The sequence below is a fragment of the Lissotriton vulgaris genome, chromosome 1_1 (assembly GCF_964263255.1).
Source record: "Lissotriton vulgaris chromosome 1_1, aLisVul1.2, whole genome shotgun sequence".
Classification (NCBI taxonomy): domain Eukaryota; kingdom Metazoa; phylum Chordata; class Amphibia; order Caudata; family Salamandridae; genus Lissotriton; species Lissotriton vulgaris.
This window is the reverse complement of record NC_141685.1, coordinates 1,605,330,983-1,605,352,082: the sequence shown is the minus strand read 5'-3', so window position 1 is coordinate 1,605,352,082 and position 21,100 is coordinate 1,605,330,983.

Sequence of the window (21,100 nt, the reverse complement as noted above, 5' to 3'; positions counted from 1 at the left end):
AAAAGGGTTCAATTACCCCCAGCTCTAGCATCTCAACATCCTCAGCTTTGATACTAGCCTTGAACTGGTCTGACAGTTTATAAATTTTACATTTTACAGGCAAGCTGTCCTCTACGTCCACATCATGGGTACACCAAATTGTCAAACCTGGGGACACAGAAAACAGACCAGCAAACTGTCTTACCAACTTGTAACAGTCTTTCTACAGTTGGTCTGTTAGAGTGGAGGCGAGAACTACTCCTTCCACTGAACCATCTTTGACATTGGTTGACACGAGATCAGGAAGATGCTCACTTTTGTCTTCTTCTTCTCCATCTCTTACATGAGCATTGTGATGTCTCCTCTGTCATGGTGGAGTTCCAGCCTGTTTATATGGATAACCCTGTGAGGGTTTCTGGGGCCTCTAATTTCACCAGGTAGGAGACTTCCTCCTTCTTTTCAAAGATATGGTAGGACCTAGGCCATTTGTCCTAAAGTGCCCTAGGGGCCATAGGCTCTAAACCTCACACCAGCTGTACTGCTTGGTATTGTCCAAGAAGTGCTTCTACTCATATAAGTACTTCACTAGCTCCTGGCTGGTCTCCAAAAGTCTGTTTGCATTTTTCATATACTCTGCCATCCTAGAGTGGAGGCCATGTCTTGTATGGATTCTTTGCGTGGTGTCTCCCAACCTTCTCTGCAAACTCAAGGGACCTCTTACAGGTGTCCAAAGAGTAGTTCAAAGACACAGAAGTCTTCCTCCATGTGAGAAACCTCCATGTTTGCAAACAGTAGCCATGGCTGGAAAATATACCATTTCCTATTGAGTTTTTCTGGTAAACTCATTATCATGCTTGCTCATGTTCTTGTTTAACTTTCCCACATGACCATTACCTTGGGGATGATAGGGGGAAGTGAAGTTGTATGTTACACCACAGGCATCCCACATTGCTTTTAGATAAGCAGAAATAAAAATGTTTGCTCCTATCCGAATGACCTCCTTGCTACATCAGGGGCGGTAACTGTTCTAAAGGGTATGTCTTCGGGATACCAGGCAGCATGTTTCACTACCACAAGGATTAACCTTTTTCCAGATGCAGGTGAATGTAACTGTAGTGTAGTTCCTATATTCCCAATAGGCTCTGCACATTGGAATAATATATCCTATTGATTAGACGTAGGACTGAGGTCGACTAGGTCTCTATCGAATATACTAAACTTAATAGTGAATGCCAGCTAGCTCAGAGGTCACTAGAAACTTTCTCAAATTCACAAGAAGGGATTCGATTCTGACAACCGCATAAACATGACAAATTTGTTTCCCAAGAATAAGAAATGTATCTCTAGAGTTGCGGAAACAATAGAAAGTATTTCACTCAGTCACTCGTGCATGCTTTGTTTCTACTGAGGTGTAGAGAAATAGAGAGATGGGCATTTTCAATAAAAGGTTTCTTCGAATAGTCTTCTTTCTCATGCAAGTAAAGTGAACTGCTACAATCGTAATGCAGACTGCAAAGTATAATGCGTACAGCGAGAACAATATTATAAAATAATACTGTAAGAGCATTGTATGGTTTCTAAACCATATATAAATACATACATAAATAACAACGGCTAAAAGTACTCAACTGGTGCTTCTAAAATAAGCCTACCCTAATGTACCTAACCTAAGTCTAGTACGCAGGAAGGAGTAAGTGTGGTGGAATGGAATGGAATGGAAGCTGTTCTTATATAGCGCATGGCTACCCGAAAGCATCCCAGCGTTTGGAACAAAGGGGAAGGCGGAGGGGTTGAGTTTTAGTTTAGGGGAAGAGCCATGTCTTTAGTTTCTTGCGGAAGGTGAGGAGGTTAGGTTCTTGACGAAGTGAGAGAGGCAGGGAGTTCCACAGCTTCGATGCATTGTAAGAAAAAAGACGGCCTCCGGAGCGAGACTTACTGATTCTGGGAACTTCTGCCAGAGTGAGATCGTTAGACCGCAGATTTCTGGGCATTCTGTAGGGTCTAATGAGATTGGCGAGAATTGGAGGACCTTTGCCCTGAAGATTTTTATGGGCAATGCAAAGGGTCTTGAAATGTATCCGTTCCTTTATAGGTAGCCAGTGAAGAGATCTTAATGCTGGTTTGGCTGAGGAACGGGTATTAATGCTAGTCAGCAGTCTGGCTGCTGAATTCTGGACCACCTGAAGCTTACAGCTAACCGAAGTCGGGGCTCCCAGGTAGATAGCGTTACCATAGTCAAGCCTGGATAAAATCAAGGCTTGGACTAAGATTACTTTGGCCTTCTCAGGTAGCTGGGGAAGAATTTTCCGTATAGATTTTAGCAGGCCAAAGCAGGTGGCCGCTGTTTTCCTAGCTTGGACTTTAAAAGAGAGCTCCTTGCCTACCCAACGTCTCAAACTCTTGATTTCACTTTTTGGAGTTGGACCTGGGCCCATGCAGGGTGGCCGTAGTGTGGAAGCATTAAATAATGCCTGCCTGCCTAGTAGCATAAGTTCGGTTTTTTCACCGTTCAGCTTGAGTTGGGACTGACTCATCCAATTAGCGACTTCTTCCAGACAGGCACTCAAGCTCGTTGGGGACAGTTCTGCTTGATTCAGAGAGACCACGAGCTGCATGTCGTTGGTGTAGCTGACCAATTCAATCCCATAGGGAGCCACTATCTCCGCCAGGGGAGACATATATACATTAAAAACAGTAGGGGTGAGGAGTGATAGTCCCCTTCGAACACCTTAAAATATCTTTCCTGCAAGAATGATTCCAGCCAGGCAAGGGCCCTTCCAGAAACTCCAAGTTTATTTAGACGGGTTAAAAGAATATGGTGATTCATCGTATCAAAGGCCGCGCTGAGGTCCAGGAGGATGATGGCCACATTACCTCCCACATCCAGGATCCTCCTGGACTCCTCAACCACCTTTACAAGCATATGTTTCATTTTTTTCTTTGCCATGAATCTATCCAAGGTTTCTCTAGGTTCTAATTAGCTCCATACCTTTAGTTTAGTATGAAGGAGGTCTGGTTCCTCAGTCTCGGGACTCGATTTCCCAAAACCCCGCAAGGGGAGCTTGGAAACACTGCAAGTGAAGGCATATTTATACCTTGAAGGTGTCTAGTTTGACGTAAAGTCAGGCATAATAACGTCAGGAAAGAACCCCAAGGGAATAGTAGTTCTTTGTAAAGTACATGAGTTTTTGGACAAATCAATATTCAAGCAAGGGAAGGTCCCTGACTGCTTAAGCCGATTTTCCAAGAAATCGTTGTGATGTTTTTGGTACGGGTGGAAGTAGCCATGCCTGTATTTGGTCTTCATGGGCTATGTCTAAATAAGGGAATGATTTCTATGCCTATATTAGGGCAATGTGAATTGTACCTATATAAGGGCATGAATCGGGAAAATTCACTCGGATCCTAAAACGCCATACAACATAACTTTTCCTTTTCCCATAGTGAAGGGAGTGCGCTAAGGATGTGTTATGGTGCCCATATTATTCTCCCTTTTCATCATTGGAATTGCCAAATTGTTATCTACTGTTCCCACTGATGCACCAGTTTTAGCAGGAAAAAATATTCAAATGTTAATGTTTTCCGACAATATGCTCATTATCTCAAAAAGCTCTAGTGGGTTGCACAATTTTGGTACAATTTTGGATGGGACACTGTTAGAACAGGTAGATGCATTTACTTACCTATGAATCATCTTACAGAAGGAACTGAGATAGAGTAATCACATTGACACTATGACATTGAAACTCCGTCAATTAGCTGATGCTCTATACAATGAATTCAAAACTTTACTGACAAAGCCAGTCAATCCAATGCTCCAGATTTACAATACAAAAGTAGTGAGCTCTATCTTTAATGGAGAGGAACTTTGGAGTTTTGAGAAATTCACTCAGCTAGCCATTTCAGAAAATAGAAATGATTACCAGCCTACCACGAAGCACTCCAGTGCTACTGTTGTTGAACAACTTAGGCTGGAAAGCAAAGGTAGACGTAGCTAGGTTCCACCCCATCTTATATTGGCCTAGAATCTGGTCCTCCCCAGCACTGACAACTTACGCAGATGGTCTTAAGGATATTATCAAGGTGGATAATTTTCATTAAATTAGTTGACTACGAGATGTCGGAGATTCCTTGACCAACATGGGTTTGCCGAATTTGTGGGAAACCCCATCCAGTACCCAGTTTCCATCAAAAGATGTTATAAAGGAAAAATACTGGGCTCTGGTTTCTCCAAATATTCTCAGGAAAAGTAATAGCACAAAATTGACAGGGTCTTTTTAACATTCAAACCCTGGCCAAGCCTTGAACATTATTGGGACGTAATTCCAAAACCCTTTAATTGTAAAATGTATTTTCAGCTTAGAGTGGGTTCCTTGACATTAAAGTATTTCACTGTAAAAAGGGCTATATCAGGTGATAGTTAACTTCCCATTTGCACTGATCATGAAGAAAGCTACTCCCATATATTTTTTGTCTGCCCTGCCTATGCTGGCCCCGCAAAGCATGGCTTGTGCAGACTTGCAGGAATCTGGGTACCAGAGAAAGTAGCATCGCCTTGAGAATCTTGCACACTGATCCATCACCCTGTTATGCAATCCCAGTAGCCAAGTTCCTGAGTTGGATGTGGACCATTAGATCACATATATTGTCTGCAAACTGATGTTCCTGGACGTATGTTTATCCGTGGATGTGATGCTGGCACCTTATTCCTTGAGCTTTGGCCATTTCTTAAAGTTTTGGACGCTCTTGTTTTGATAGTTTTTATTCCCCCTGTTGCCTCATTTAATCTTATGAACTTGTCTTCTTAAAGTATCATGATGAATGAATTCTTTCATATGATTGTTTGTACTTTTTAAGACTCTTTTAAAAACACATTGGGCCATATGCATGAACATATTTTCCCATAATACAGAAAGGTAAAATCCTTTGATGCATCTGGCCCATTGTTTTATGCTTAATCATTTTATCTTCTGTAACACTGCTTTTATGACATGTATTGTTAAATAAAGCTAAAGATTGGTAGCTTGGAAGGTGTAGGGGAGCAACAATGTCAATCCCTACACTCTCATAGAGAGCCCCCACCACAGGTAGTGGTGTACGGATTATTTGTCTTATACCCTGTATTGCCACGGGCATGACTGATGACACAGGAGCAACAAAGCACCTTCACCTTTTCAGACATCTGATACCAGTAGAAGTGGTTGACCAAACTTTCCTATGACTTGGTCTGCCCCAGATATCCAGCTAAGCAGAAGTCATGGGCCAGGTTAGGGAGGGATTATCTGTACTGTTGAGGGACCACAACCCTCCTGGTTGCCCATGGTTTGGGGTCCCTTGCCTCACTGTTCTGGAATCCCTCCTAGAACCCTTAGGGGTTCCAGTGACATCTCCTGGGGTGAATGTATGACATTGTTCTGCATTCTGTCCATCAACTGTGGTTTTTGCATTTATCACCACGAGTGGGATGGGTATGCTCAGATGTGAGTCCCGTGCTCTCCACACCACTGGATTCAAGCAAGCTGGGCTGAAGACGGCTGGAATGCCAGAAACCGGTCCTCAGAAGCTTGTTTCCGGTCCAGGGAAGGCATGGCTTGGCAGTTCGGGCTGGACTGTTCCCATGAGGCACAGGGTCAGACTGATTTGCATATGGCCATGTCTGAACTGGGGTGATGTGGAGTTAAAAAAAAACGATGGATTTGGGCCCAGATCTCTGTACTGGGGTGAATGTTTGACATTGTTCTGCATTCTGTCCATCAACTGTGGTTTTTGCATTTGTCACCCCGAGTGGGATGGGTATGCTCAGACTTGAGTCCCATGCTCTCCACACCACTGTATTCAAGCAAGCCGGGCTGAAGACGGCTGGAATGCCAGAAACCGGTCCCCGGAAGCTTGTTTCCGGTCCAGGGAAGGCATGGCTTGGCAGTTCAGGCTGGACTGTTCCCATGAGGCACAGGGTCAGACTGATTTGCTTATGGCCATGTCTGAACTGGGGTGGTGTGGAGTGCAATAAAAACGATGGATTTGGGCCCAGATCTCTGTACTGGGGTGAATGTATGACATTGTTCTGCATTCTGTCCATCAACTGTGGTTTTTACATCTCTTTCCTCCTACATGACAGCCGACTATCTCAGGCCTTCAAGACTAGGATAAGTCTTTCAGGTTCTGCCATTTCAGACAGTTCTCCTAGGGAAGCAGCCCCCTCTTCAGGCACCAGGCCTTCTTCCTTGTGGATAAATTACCTCTGAGCCTAGGGACTCTGGGAAGTTGCCTTGCCAGACTTCTTGCACTTTCTCTTGCTACTAGGGCCTTAAGCTATTTTTCCAGGCTCCAAGATCCCTTGACATTCCCCTAAGGCCTTTTGTGCTCTAGTGGAGTCACATACCCACTCAGGGAGACCCAGTATTTCCGCATGAGTTCTTCTCTCAACCTCTGCCCACACAGATGTTTCAAAGTCATTGCACAGCAGACACTCCACTGGAATGGCACGGGCCACAGATACTGTCCTGGTTCCATGATGGAATATTGTTAACATAAATATCGTCCGAAATAAATATCGTCACTGAAATATTGCTTACATTTATATCGTCATCCTATACTTAAACAAGGATTCACACAAATATCGATTTTTTTTCGACAACCCTAATATCGTTCACACTAATATCGACAGCATAAATATCGACTACTACATTATCGACTTTATTTTAAATAACATTACCTTAGACATATATATCGACTACACTAACATCGACGACCTATCTGCTTATAGAAAGATACGAAAAATATCGTCTTTTTATTACCAACTCGATATGCACTATTCTTTTATTTTACTCACTTTTTTTTACTATTTTACTTTGCAAAACTATTCACACATATAATTATTTAGTTTTCCTATTACTTATTGATATAAAAATATATAATATAGGTTAAAAAAAATTACATTTACTGATACTATCATACACTCCGATGGCCTAAATGTGAAACACATTTCATTATTTTCTACAAATAAACTATTTACATATAAAACAAAAAAGCACATATAAAACTTTTTACTATGTACTTTAACAAACAAATAGTGATGCAACAAACTCTTACGAAAATAACGGTTTTCTAATTCAAAATAACGTTCTCGACCAATGATTTTGAAATTTCACTAATTGAACCAATCAAAAGCTACCATTAATTAACTCACTAATATAAAAACAATTACACACTTCACGTAATTTACCATTTTTGGCCCAAACTTGGAGAAAAACGGTTACCTTGCTGAGAGAAGAGAATACAAACCTACGACTACAACTACAAAACGTCATACTACACTTCAAGTAAGTAAAATCCCATTGCTTTTTTCATTCGAACTTAGCAAAAAGTAGATAAACTCCCTAATTTAAAAACTGTTCTTCTTTAGAGTGAAAACAAAACATGTTGAAATTATCAACAACGACCAGAAACTTAGATGTAAAAACATTTATAAACTACCTTATCCATGTCTACTTAGATAGCTGATAAAAATTATTTAAACTTGCTAAGTAAATGTACAATTTACTTCATATGTTAACAACTACTATCATCCAAACACTATAAGTAACACAATGATTATTTCTTTCCACAGTGGTGGGCTAGTAAGGCGAGAAACCCTGATATCACTACAACCAAAGTATATGGAGGCACTTACAAAAATCTACCTTAAGCATTGAATATTCTACAAACAGTCACTTTGCTTATCAAATAAAAAAGTTGATTGCATTGGCATATGTACCAACAACAGAAGTAGCTAACTACTACAATTTATTAATTGACAGCCCTTTCTACCGCACCAATGAGAAAAAACTAACTCCCTTCTTGGACTATTTTGAAGATACCTGGGTTGGAAGATTACATCGTTCAGGCCACCGTAGACAACCTAAATTTCAAATTCCATGGTGGAATGTGTATGCTAGTACAATAGCACAGAAAGCTAAAACTAACAACGCAGTTGAAGGATGGCATAATGCCTTCCAAGCCACTTTAGGAAGAAGTCAACCAACACTTCACAAACTAATCCAAAGCATTAAAAAAGAACAAAGCTACCAAGAACTCAGAATAGAGCAATCCCTTTCTAAAATTGGCCCTAAACTAAGTAAACAAACATTAAATATGTACGAATATCTCCAGCAAAAAACTAGAATGTACCCAAGTATAGAAGGTCTAGCATACTTAGACCTAATAGCTAAATCCATCCTTTAAATATAAATACCTAAAAAGTAAGCAAAGAATAAAGAAACATACTATGTAGTTAAATTTAGTAACATTATGTCATGTAAAAATATAAGTAATATATAATTACAAGACATAATAACATTACATTTAACTAAACAGTACACTATAACACAATGCAACCCAAAAGTAAATATCACTTTTACTTACGGTTCTGCTGCTGTAGAATATGTTCCACGGTGATACTTTCCACAGCAATAATAGCAAACGCTATCCATATAGTGTTTAAAAATCCCAACAAAATGGAAAAAATACAACTGTTTGATAATAGTCCCCCGTCGCAATCCTCTCAAAAATTAAACCATTAAAAAGGTGATAAATAATCACGAGTAAAAAAGTAGAAAACCCGAAAAAGCAGGAAAGTAAAAAAGTATGTACCTGCTTTAAAAAAAAAAGCGTTACAATCCATCTGCTCCCCAAAACAAACACCTGTAAATAATCGAAACAAAACGCACCCTCAAAACATAGGAAATACACATAGCCTACACATAGCATATAAAACATAAGACAACATCTGAATTCATCCATTAATACAACAGTAAACGTTACTTGTGTTCGAACTACCTCACAAAGTACGTTCTCCATAACGACGCTAAATAACACGTAATTCGCACATAAAGAGTAAAGTACTACACATGTCAACACGTACACACTACAACTATCACTAAAATAAATTTAAATATCTTTAAAAATAATGTAAAATAAACTTACCTTCACCAACAAGAAGCAGCTCCCAACCGCGAGGTTCCGTTTTCTAAAATGACCCAAACAACGATGTTGATAGAGTAAAAAGTGAAGTTCCAAAAACAAAATGGCTGCATAATGAAAAATAAAATAGGACTAAATACCCTTTTGATCAAAAATAAATTGTATTAAATAGCATAATATTTACCATGTTTAGTAATAATTTACTTTTTATTGTTAAAAAACATATGAATATTGTAAAATATACATTAATATGTTCAATAAAATTATGTATTAATTGTTTATTGTATATTAAAAAATGTTTTTCATTGTTAAATATTTTTCTCAGATGTTAAAAAATGTAAATTTATGTTATGTACATATCTTGATAAAAACAATGACATAAAAATATGTAATATATTAAATCTTAATAAAAAATATTAAAATTTAATATACTAATTTATGCATAATTGAAACTGTATTTATGTACAAAACTGCAATATAATTTGTTAGCAAAAATTATGTTATATGTTTTATAAAATGTTTAAAATCTTTGCATTAACAAATTAAACTATGAATAAAAAAAATGTATAAAAAATGTTGTTTCTTAATTTAGAAACTTGTCATATGTATGTAAAAATGTTATAAACATGTTTTTAATTTATATTGTTGAAATGAATATTACAACATGACATATATTATTCTTATTAAAAATAGTAAATAGATAATGCTGGATAATAAACCATAATAATTAACTATTCTAACTCCAATCCTACATAAGTCAGGGTAAATGGTGGATAGTAAACCATTATAATTGACTATTCTAACTCCAAACATAACATAAGTCAGGGAAAGTGCTGGATAGTAAACCATAATAAATTACTATTCTAACTCCAATCCAACATAAGTCAGGGAAAGTGCTGGATAGTAAACCATAATAAATTACTATTCTAACTCCAAACATAACATAACTCAGGGAAAGTGCTGGATAGTAAACCATAATAAATTACTATTCTAACTCCAATCCAACATAAGTCAGGCAAAGTGATGGATAGTAAACCATAATAAGTTACTATTCTAACTCCAAACATAACATAACTCAGGGAAAGTGCTGGATAGTAAACCATAATAAATTACTATTCTAACTCCAATCCAACATAAGACAGGGAATGTGCTGGATAGTAAACCATAATGAATTACTATTCTAACTCAAAACATAACATAAGTCAGGGAAAGTGCTGGATAGTAAACCATAATAAATTACTATTCTAACTCCAATCCAACATAAGTCAGGGAAAGTGCTGGATAGTAAACCATAATAAATTACTATTCTAACTCCAAACATAACATAACTCAGGGAAAGTGCTGGATAGTAAACCATAATAAATTACTATTCTAACTCCAATCCAACATAAGTCAGGGAAAGTGCTGGATAGTAAACCATAATAAATTACTATTCTAACTCCAAACATAACATAACTCAGGGAAAGTGCTGGATAGTAAACCATAATAAATTACTATTCTAACTCCAATCCAACATAAGTCAGGGAAAGTGCTGGATAGTAAACCATAATAAATTACTATTCTAACTCCAAACATAACATAACTCAGGGAAAGTACTGGATAGTAAACCATAATAAATTACTATTCCAACTCCAATCCAACATAAGTCAGGGAAAGTGCTGGATAGTAAACCATAATAAATTACTATTCTAACTCCAAACATAACATAACTCAGGGAAAGTGCTGGATAGTAAACCATAATAAATTACTATTCTAACTCCAATCCAACATAAGTCAGGGAAAGTGCTGGATAGTAAACCATAATAAATTACTATTCTAACTCCAAACATAACATAAATCAGGGAAAGTGCTGGATAGTAAACCATAATAAATTACTATTCTAACTCCAATCCAACATAAGTCAGGGAAAGTGCTGGATAGTAAACCATAATAAATTATTATTCTAACTCCAAACATAACATAACTCAGGGAAAGTGCTGGATAGTAAACCATAATAAATTACTATTCTAACTCCAATCCAACATAAGTCAGGGAATGTGCAGGTTAGTAAACTATATACATTTTTATATCTAAATTATTTTTTAGACCCTATTCCCCTATAATACCAAAAACACGCTTCTTCAATATTAATTTAATAATTTTTATTAATATTAAAAAATAAATTTTGTGTAAAATTTTAAATTTCAATGTTAAATTTTGATTTCATTATAAATTTCTAATTTATTAATATTTTATACCATTTTTTAACACTACATTTTTAAATTACTACCCACCCTTATCCCCTATAGTACCAAAAACCCGCTCCTAAAATTTTATTTTGAAATATTTAAATATAATTATAATTATAATTTTAATTTCGTGAACAATTCTTAATTTTGATTTAAAATTTCGAGTTCTTAATAATTTTCAAATTTATTAATATTTTATACACATTTTTAAAAATACATTTTTCAATTACTACCCACCCTAATCCCCTATAATACCAAAAACCCGCTCCTAAAATTTTAATTTGAAATTTTAAAATATAATTACACATTTTATTTCGTGAACAATTCGAAATTTCAAATTAAAATTTCGATTTCTTAATTAATTTCTAATTTGTTTATATTTTATACATTTTTTAAAAACTAAATTTTAAATTACTACCCACCCTTATCCCCTATAATACCAATAACCTGCTACTAAAATTTTAACAATTCTTTTGTAGAAATATTTTTTAACACATATTATTACTAGTAGGAGTTTTGTAAGTTTTTTAAAAACATAATACATATTTTTTTATAAATTTTATAACACCTTATATGTTTGTGTCGATATTATATACAACGACATTTTGTTCACCGATATTCTGTTCATCGATATTTTGTTTTGACGATATTTTTGTCATTCTCACAAAACGATATTTTTTACAACGATATTTACTACTACGATATTTTTAACAGTCGATATTCTTACCACGATATTAATGCTAGTCGATATTTTCCCGTCGATATTCTATCTTTATACCACTTTCCTAGGGCCAGTAACTCCTCCCTACTCAAAGCCTACCACTGCTATCAGATTTCCCTTTGTAACATTGTCAGAGTTGACAATCTGGTGCACCTCATCAGGGAAGATATGTCCTGGGGAAACCAGCTTAGCCATGACCATGGTGATCCTGGTACCTATATCTCTCAGGAACTAGAATTAAACCCCATTGAGTCTTGGCCACTGGTGTTACTTTTACATACACACAGGCCAGTGGGCCAAGGGTTCAATTTTCTCACCACCCTTAGTGACTGAGGTGGCATAATTTTACACTTTACAATTCACAGGGACAAATTCCACTCCATCTCTACACTAGCAATGCCTTTGGGATAGTGACCAGATGGTGACTTTGTGGTGGACATAGTATCTCCCCTCTGAAGCCCTGGCTGTTTATAGTCATAGCACACTTCAGCATTTGTAGGGTCAAAATTCTTTTCGTGATACCCCACCCCCTTTGAATGGGATGTGACAATGGGCTCCCTGAGAACTGGCTTTTTTGGGGTTCTTTTAGGAGTTCCTTCATTTTATCCCAGCCCCTTTCTTTATCCAGAGAGGGGAGGCATATTCTTTATGTTTGAGATCACTGCCTTGGGATGTTTTGGGCACTCTAGTGGATAACCATTCATCAGCGATCTTCCCCAGCTCTCTAAAGCTAAGAAACTTAAAATCCACCAGATGCTAGTGAACATTTTCTGAGGTACAATTTGGAAGCATGTGCTCATAAGTTTCTACCTGTTTACCTTTAATACAGTCTTACAGTAAAATCACAGAAGCATCCACAAAGTCCACCCATGTCTGAGTTGACCCCATGTGTGTGTTGCTAAACTTCGGTCTGTATTCTTCAGGGGTTAAACCAAATAGTTCAATGAGTGCCTCCTTCATGAGTAAATATGATCTGCCACCTCACCTTCTAGTGTCAGAAGCCTATCCCTCCCCACTATTGGAACTAGTTCCACACTAGGGATCCCCACTGTTGGGCACCTACCCATCCCATCCTGAAAACCCTGTTATAAGATTCTGGGAATCTGTCTTTATCATCCCCCTCTACGTACCTGGGAACAATGGCCCTGGAGAACCGGGGATCATAGGCACCAACGTTTCTGTTTTTTGTTGCTGCCACCATGTCCTTGGGGCTTTAGCCCCAGCTTGACCCCTCTCTCCTATAGGGCCAATCTTCTTTCTTCAAGGGCCAGTCTCCACACTTCCAGCTCCAGGAAACATTGTTGAGCCGCTAGATCCTTGGGCTCCCTTAATGAAGTGGAGCTTTTCTCACTCTCAGATGTGGAGGCATGCCTTGTATAAATGGTAGGGTTCACACTGTTGTTGCCCCCCTCTTCTGATTTCCTCTTCTAGCTGCCTTCTCCAGGTCCTCCTTTTTGGCAGTGATGCCCAAACAGATTTTTGTATCTTGGTACATCACCCCAGGTTATAGATCTTGAGTGTGGGCAGGATTGCCAAATCAATTTCCATGTTTGGAGACTCCACACTAGGGGTGGGCAGAACTCACCTAGTCTTACTAGGCAGAATTTCGCAGAGTTACAAAAAACACATTGAGATTCTGCAGAGTTCCACCCACCCCTATTCACCGGCGAAGCTTTATTCTCTGGTGTCACTGCTTCACTGCCATGCAGTAGCAGAGTTACACACAAGTAGAGTAAAAATGCTGCTGAATGCAGATCAAGTCCAATGACGAAAAACACTCACACGTTTGCAGAGAGGAAGCTGAAAGGCAGCATGTCCTTTCTTCATGCTGTGACGCAGAGGGGACCAGGCTCAGGAAGTCAACCTGAGGTAAAATGGGCAACATTAAACAGAAGGCGCAGCCTCTTACGCGTTGTGGGAGATCTATCAATCAATCAATCAATCAATCAATCAATCAGGGCTTTGCACGGGCACTACTCACCCGTGAGGGTCTCAAGGCGCTGGGGGGGTTTTCAGCATTTCCATTCTGTTGAAGAGCCAGGTCTTGAGAGCCTTCCTGAAGGTGTTCGATCGGGAGCTTGTTCCAGGTCTTGGCCACAATGTAAGAAAAGGCTCTTCCCCCTGTTTTGACTCAGCGGATGCTTGGGGTTTCAGTGAGGGCGAGGTTGGCGGATCGGAGGTTTCTTTTGGGTGAGTGGAAGGTGATTCTGTCATTGAGGTATTGGGTCCGGTGTTGTGTAGGCTTTTGTAGGCATGGGTGAGTATCATGAAAGTGACGCTCTTCTCGACGGGGAGCCAGTGGTGATTCTGTAGGTCTTGGCTGATGTGTTTGTGTCTAAGGATACTAAGGAGGAGTCTGGCGGCCGTGTTCTGTCATCTGGAGCTTGCGGAGTAGAGACTTTTTTATGCCAGCATAGAAGGCGTTTCCGTAGACCAGTCTGATAGTAATGAGTGCATGGGTGACTGTCTTCCTTGACTCGAGGGAGGGGTCCATTTGAAAGTCTTCTGGAGGATGCGGAGGTTGTTGAAGCAGCTGGAGGTGACGGTTTTGGCATGTCAGTTCATGGAGAGGGAGGAGTCCAGTATGATGCCGAGGTTTCTGGCATGGTCTGTGGGTGTCGGAGTGCCGAGGGCAGTGGGCCACCTGGTATTGTTCCATGCTGATGGGGTGGTTCCGAGTACAAGGACCTCTGTCTTCTCCCAGTTGAGCTTCAGGCAGCTGTTGCTCATCCAGGTTGCATTCCTTCCTGGAACTTGAGTCTGGTGGTGGTGGGGTCCTTCGTGAGCGAGAGTATGAGCTGGGTGTCGTCGGCGTAGGATACTATGCTGAGGCTGTGCTGTCGGACAATGGCGCCGAGGGAAGCCAGAGAGAAGCCATGTAGATGTTGAAGAGGCTAAGCATTGATCACAGGGTCACTCCGCAGTTGTTTTCTGTGGGTTCGGAGAGGAAGGGTGTCAGTCTGATTTTGTGGCTTCTGCCAGTGAGGATCGAGCAGATCCAGTCGAGGGCGGTTCCTTGTATGCCGGCGTTGTGCATTTCGGCGGCGAGTGTGCAGTGGGAGACAGTGTCAAATGCTGCTGATAGGTAGAGTAGAATCAGGGTTGTGGTGTAGCCTTGGTCGAGGAGGGTGAGGATGTCGTTTATGGTGGCAAGTAGGGTGGTCTTGGTACTGTGATTGCTGTGGAATCTGGATTGGGACGGGTCGAGGATGGCGTTGTCCTCGATGAACTTTGTCAGTTCTGTTTTGACGGTCTTCTCAGCAACGTTCACCGCAAAGGGGAGGAGCGAGATGGGCCAGTAGTTCTTGAGGTCTGTTGGAACTGCTGAGGGCTTCTTGATCAGGGGTCTGACTTCTGTGCTTTTTAGTCATCAGGGAAAGTGCCGGTCTCGAAGGTAGAGTTGGTGGTGCATCATAATTCTGGTGCTATGGTGGTGGCAGCCTGTGGTATTTGTGTGGTGGGCAGGGGTCTGTGGGGGCCCCGGAGTGGATGCCTTTCATGGTCGAGGTGGTGTCTTCGGTGGGGATTGGTGTCCAGGAGGAGATGGCGGGCTGGCCTGTGTTGATGGAAGACGGGGTGGTTGCAGAGTCCAGTGTATGGTTGTTGAAGTTGTCATAGAGGTTTCGGTTGAAGTAGGATCTGAGCTTGTCGTAGAGGTCCTGGGGATAGGTGATGTCCGTGGCTTCCCAAGGGGGCTTGGTGAATTCGTGGATGACGCTGAAGAGTTCCTTGGAGTTGCTGGAGTTGGTGAGGATTTTATTGTCGATGAAGGTCCTATTGGTGGTTCTGATGTGTTGGTGGTATGGTGTCATGGCGTTCTTGTAGGTGGTGTCGTTTTCCTGCATCTTTTTGTTTCTCCAGTTGTTCTCCAGGCATCTGCACGAGCGTCTGGTTTCTTGGAGGTCGGTGATGTACCAGGTGGCTTTACTGGGGAGTTGTCCATCGGGGTTGTGTAGTGGGGCGAGCTTGTCGGCGCAGTTGGAAATCCATGTGTGGAATCCCTGGCTACAAGGTTGGCGTCGGTTGTAGCGCTGGGGGTGTTGTGGTTGAGGGTGGAGTTGAGCTACTCCTCAGTGACTCTGCTTCCGTTCCTTTGCAGGGAGCAGAGCTGGTTTGGGTGGCTTGGGTTTATCGATGAGGAAGTGTACACAGTGGTGGTCAGTCCATGGGGGTTGCATGGTGTGACTGAAGTGGGCACTGTTTCCACCTGCGAAGATGGGGTAGAGGGTGTGTCTTGCCTTGTGGGTCAGTGTGGTGACTAGTTGTTTTAGTCCGATGTTGGCGAGGTAGTCCCGGAGGCAGGTGGAGTTGGGGTCACTGGGGTTGTCAAGGTGGAAGTTCAGATCACCGATGAGTATGTAGTCTATGGAGGCGATGGCGTGGGGTGCTATGAGGTCAGTGATGGAGTCGGTGAAGAGGGACCAGAGGCCGGGGGAATATAGGCAAGGGTGCCGGGAAGTGTGGAGTTGGTGCTGGTCTGGACCTGGAAGTGCCAGTGTTCTGCTGCGGGGAAGGTGTTGCTGGAAGTGGAGAAGCGTAGGGAGTTTATGTGCACTATGGCGAGGCCTCCTCCCGGGTGGTTGGGGCGGTCCTTCCTCTGGATCTTGTAACCGTCCGGGATAGTGATGGCGATGTCCGGGGCGGAGGAGGCGTTGGTCCAAGTTTCTGTAAAGAAGGCGATGTCGGGTGAGAGGGTGTCCAGGAGGTTCCAGATCTCCATAGCGTGTCTGTGTATAGAGCGCACATTGAGGAGGATGTATCTTAGGGCGTCGATTGTGTTGTCGGTCAGGGCGTGGTGAAGGTCTTGTGGCAGTGGCGGCAGGAGAACTGACCGTGGGTCTTGTTCAGCGTGGACTGCTGGCAGTTGTTGTTTCTTCTGGGTTGAGAGCGAGAAGGGCAGCGTGTTGCAGATTCCATGGTCAGAGATCAAATGATAGCCACCCAAAAGGAACCTTCAAGAGACGAGGTTCTAACTGTGTGTCCTAAAGAGGAGTGCAGGGAGGAATGAAACGCAAAGTTATTGGTGGCATTCAATAATTAGCATCATTTGATATGTGTGGCGAGAATGAGCGAGGGGCACCCACTGTTGCTGTGCTACCGTATGCACCAAAATGCAGCCATAGGTGGATAAATGAAAATGTGCCTGCAATGGCGTTGCTCATTTCTGAGCTTTAATAGTAAAGTTATCAGAATACATCCCATAAGAGGAAGTAGCCAAAATTTTGACATACTTGCACACACCGACAACAGCATGGCCACATCCACTCTCATATGGCCTTTAACTTGGGTATTCTCAAAGGCAGATACAAATATATGTACTGTTGGAAGACAATCATGTGTGGTGTAATCTCTCAAGATAATTCCTTACCCCAAAAGCGAAAAAACAACAAGATACATATACCTAGAGCCACCAGCCAATGGAGAAAAATAAGGGGGAAGAGAAACAAACAAGTTAAAATTCTTAAGGGAAATGGTACAAGTGCACGATAAAAATATATAGTTAATCATACATTTTGCAAAACTGCAATGTTCTTGAATGACAGCACATCAGCCTGAGAGTCAGCTGCAAAGCTGTGTGTAACCTGCGCACCACGCCACCACACAGGTCCCGATTCCACAGTCCCCTGCTCCATGACCAGAAAACCAATTTGCCCCAGGTGGACACACGTTTGGTTTATTGTGCTGTGTGGTCGTAGAGCACGGACTCAGCAGGGCAGTTCAGGGGGAGGTGTGTGAGTGCAGAAATAGGGCACATCAGTTTAGGAGTCAGCTGCAGTTGCCTCAACTTCCTGGTGAGATGTTATGTTATGGTATGTTATGTTATGTTATGTTAATTTCATGCTTCTATAACGCACGGCCACTCCACGGAGCATCCCGGCGCTTTAACGAAGGTACCCACCACAAGGGAACAACATAACAACTGAAAGGGAGCATAAAAACAGAAAAAGCTAATTAAGGGAAGAGCCATGTTTTGAGGGCCTTTCGGAAGGAGAGAAGGCTGGAAGCCTGTCTTAGGGAAATCGGAAGGTCATTCCAGGCACGCAGAGCTAAATAGCGAAAGGACCGGCCTCCCGCTCTGGCGCGCTTGATGATAGGAATGGCCAATTTGGATAGGGAGGAAGATCTAAGGGACCTGGAGGGCTGGTACCAAGAAAGTCGTTTTGCAATGTATTTAGGGCCTATGCCATGTAGGGCCTTAAAGGTCGTGGTCAATGTTTTAAAAAGGATTCTTTTGGCAATGGGTAGCCAATGTAGATGTGTGGTCCAAGAGATAGGTCACTTTCGATAATGACTCCCAGATTTTTGGCCTTCAGGGACACACTGGCAGGAGGGGACATGTCCTGCGGCCACCAGGGTTTTCAATCAGGCTGGGAGGTACAGCCAAAGAAGAGCAACTCCGACTTGTCGGAGTTGCACTTCAGTCCATGACAACCAAACCATTCAAAGACCGCACTCAGACAGCCCCTAACCTGGGTGCCATCAAACAACCCACCCCTGTCACTCGCGAACAGGAGTTGGGTGTCATCGGCGTAGGAAACAATCCGGGCGCCGAAGGACTCCGCCACCACTGCCAGAGGAGCCGTAAAGATGTTAAAAAGTAGGGGGCTCAAGATGGAGCCTTGGGGAACCCCCACTTCTAGCGGTGACATCTCGGTGGAGTAAGGAGGCGCCCAGATCGTTTGTCGGCGGTCGGCTAGAAATGATTTAAGCCAACTCCACACCGTTCCCCGCAGACCAAAGTCCCAGAGTCTAGAAAGGAGAAGCGTGTGGGGAACGGTGTCGAATGCCGCCGACAGGTCAAGCATTACCAACATAGCTTTTCTTCCCGCGTGTAACTCCTCCCTGATGGCGTCAGTGACTTCAAGGAGGGCAGTCTCCGTGCTAAAATTAGCACGGAAACCCGACTGAGTACTGTGCAACAGGCCATTATCCTCGATGAAATTAGAGATTGACCTGTGCACAAACCTCTCGGTCACTTTCGCCAGCGCAGGGAGTAGGGAGATAGGTCTATAGTTGGCATGGACCAAAGGGTCGAGTGCTGGTTTCTTCAGAAGTGGCAAGATCATGGCGCTTTTCCAAGCCCGAGGAACTACCCCGGATGATAGCGACAGATTCAAGATGGGATTAATCAGGTCATTTAGAACTGGTGCCATATTTGCTAAACACTTGGCAGGACAAGGGTCAAGTGGGGATCCAGATCTAAGATTTGCCAAGATGTCTAGTGAACTCTCCCGGTCAAGTGGAGGGAAGTCACATAAAAGAGGAGCATGGTCTGATAAGGGGCACCCCAAACTCAGAGTATGCTGCTGAAAAGTGGACAGAAGAGAGTCTTGAATGGTGGTGATTTTATCCACAAAGTAGACAGCCAATTCCCTCAGCCAGGATTCAGAATGAACGTGGATGTGGGTATAGGCAGATGGAGATGTAAAGTCTTTCACCACCCTAAAAATTTCTTTACACGAATGCTCCGCCTCATTTATTCTAAGTTCCAGATAATATTTTTTACTTTCCCAGATTGATTTATGGTATGCTCGGGTCAAAGCCTTAAAATTCTGTCTCTCAGAAAGATCATAAGTTCGCCTCCATGCTCTTTCATCATCCTCACGTTCTGACTGAGTCCATTCCAAATGTGCATCACTAAAAGGTGCGAACCTATGAATTCTTTTACATTCAGAATCAGCTATACCTCCCCGCACCCACTTGTCATACGGTAAGGGCAATGGAACCTTTTTACAATGGGTACCATGTACCCAATTCTTTTACTGGCTACTCTAACTGCCGTCCGAGTTGCTAGTAATACTAAACGTGGTCCAGTCCACCTTGGCTCCAAGTTCTTAGTTTGTTGAAAATTCTTGGTAAGCACATAGTCGCCAGGTTGAATTGTGTTGAATTGTGTTGCCTGGATCCGCAGTCGCTGTCAGTAAACTGTCATAGACCTGTTGGTGGAGAACACGTAATTTAGCAGTCAAGTCATGTAAGTAATCCACCAACATAGGGTACTCGATATCACTGTATTTCTTAGGCCTTGGCACACCCCAAACATTGGCCAGACGACCAAAAACTATTTCATATGGGCTAAGTCCCATACGAGAATGTACTGTCGTCCTCGTTGACAAAAGGGCCAATGGCAAGGCATCTGGCCAGGTAAGGCCAGAGCTAGCTTGTATTTTAGCTAACTTCAATTTCAGAGTGCCATTATAGCATTCGACAAGTCCAGCGGACTGGGGGTGATTCGCAGCATGACATTTCTGATTGATACCCAAACCCGCACACACTTTCTTCCTGATCTGGCCCACGAATTCACTCCCATTGTCACTCCATACCATTTTCGGCAAACCATACCTAGGGAAATACTCTTTGAGCAAAACCTTGGCTGTAGACATGGAAGTATTATCCTTTAGAGGGTAGGCCTCTATCCATCTGGAAAAGGCACAAACAACCACAAGGACATACTTCAAATTGTTGCATCTCTCCATATGAATGTAATCTAGCTATATCACTTCAAACGGATATATTGGAGGAGCAAAATGACCAGCTGGAGTTGGAGTTCCCTTTCCAGGATTGTACATCAGACAAATCATACAATGCTTCACCACATTCTCAGCACATTTAGGAATTCTAGCACTCTGCCATACTGGAACCAACAACTTGCATATCCCTTTCGAACTAATGTGAGCCATTCCATGAGCCGTAGTAACCACTGGGAGCACATACGCATCGGGCAACAACCATCACCTGTGCTCCGACAACTCAACCCAACAACCTGTCGAATCCATCATACCCGTAGTTTCTCTCCACACACTCACTCTTTTTCCGTAGCCTCAGCCTGAATCAACTTCACAAATACTATTGTGTCTTCACACATTCCAGCAGCCATAACCCAATTAGCAGGCCCGCAACATACATTCGACTCGTCATATCTTTCACCGTTTCTTTCGCAACTTCATCCGCAAACGCTTTCCCTCGACCCACATCATCCATAACCTTTCTATGCGCACTACACTTCACAATCGCAATCTGTTTTGGCAAAGTAAGTGATTCAAGAAGTTCATTCACTAATTGCCCATGCTGAATTTTCGTACCATGGGAAGTAAGAAATCCTCTCTCTCTCACAAGCGGCCGAAGCTATGAGCCACACCAAACGCATACTGACTGTCAGTGTAAACATTCACTCGCTTTCCTTCTGACAACACACATGCTCTAGTCAATG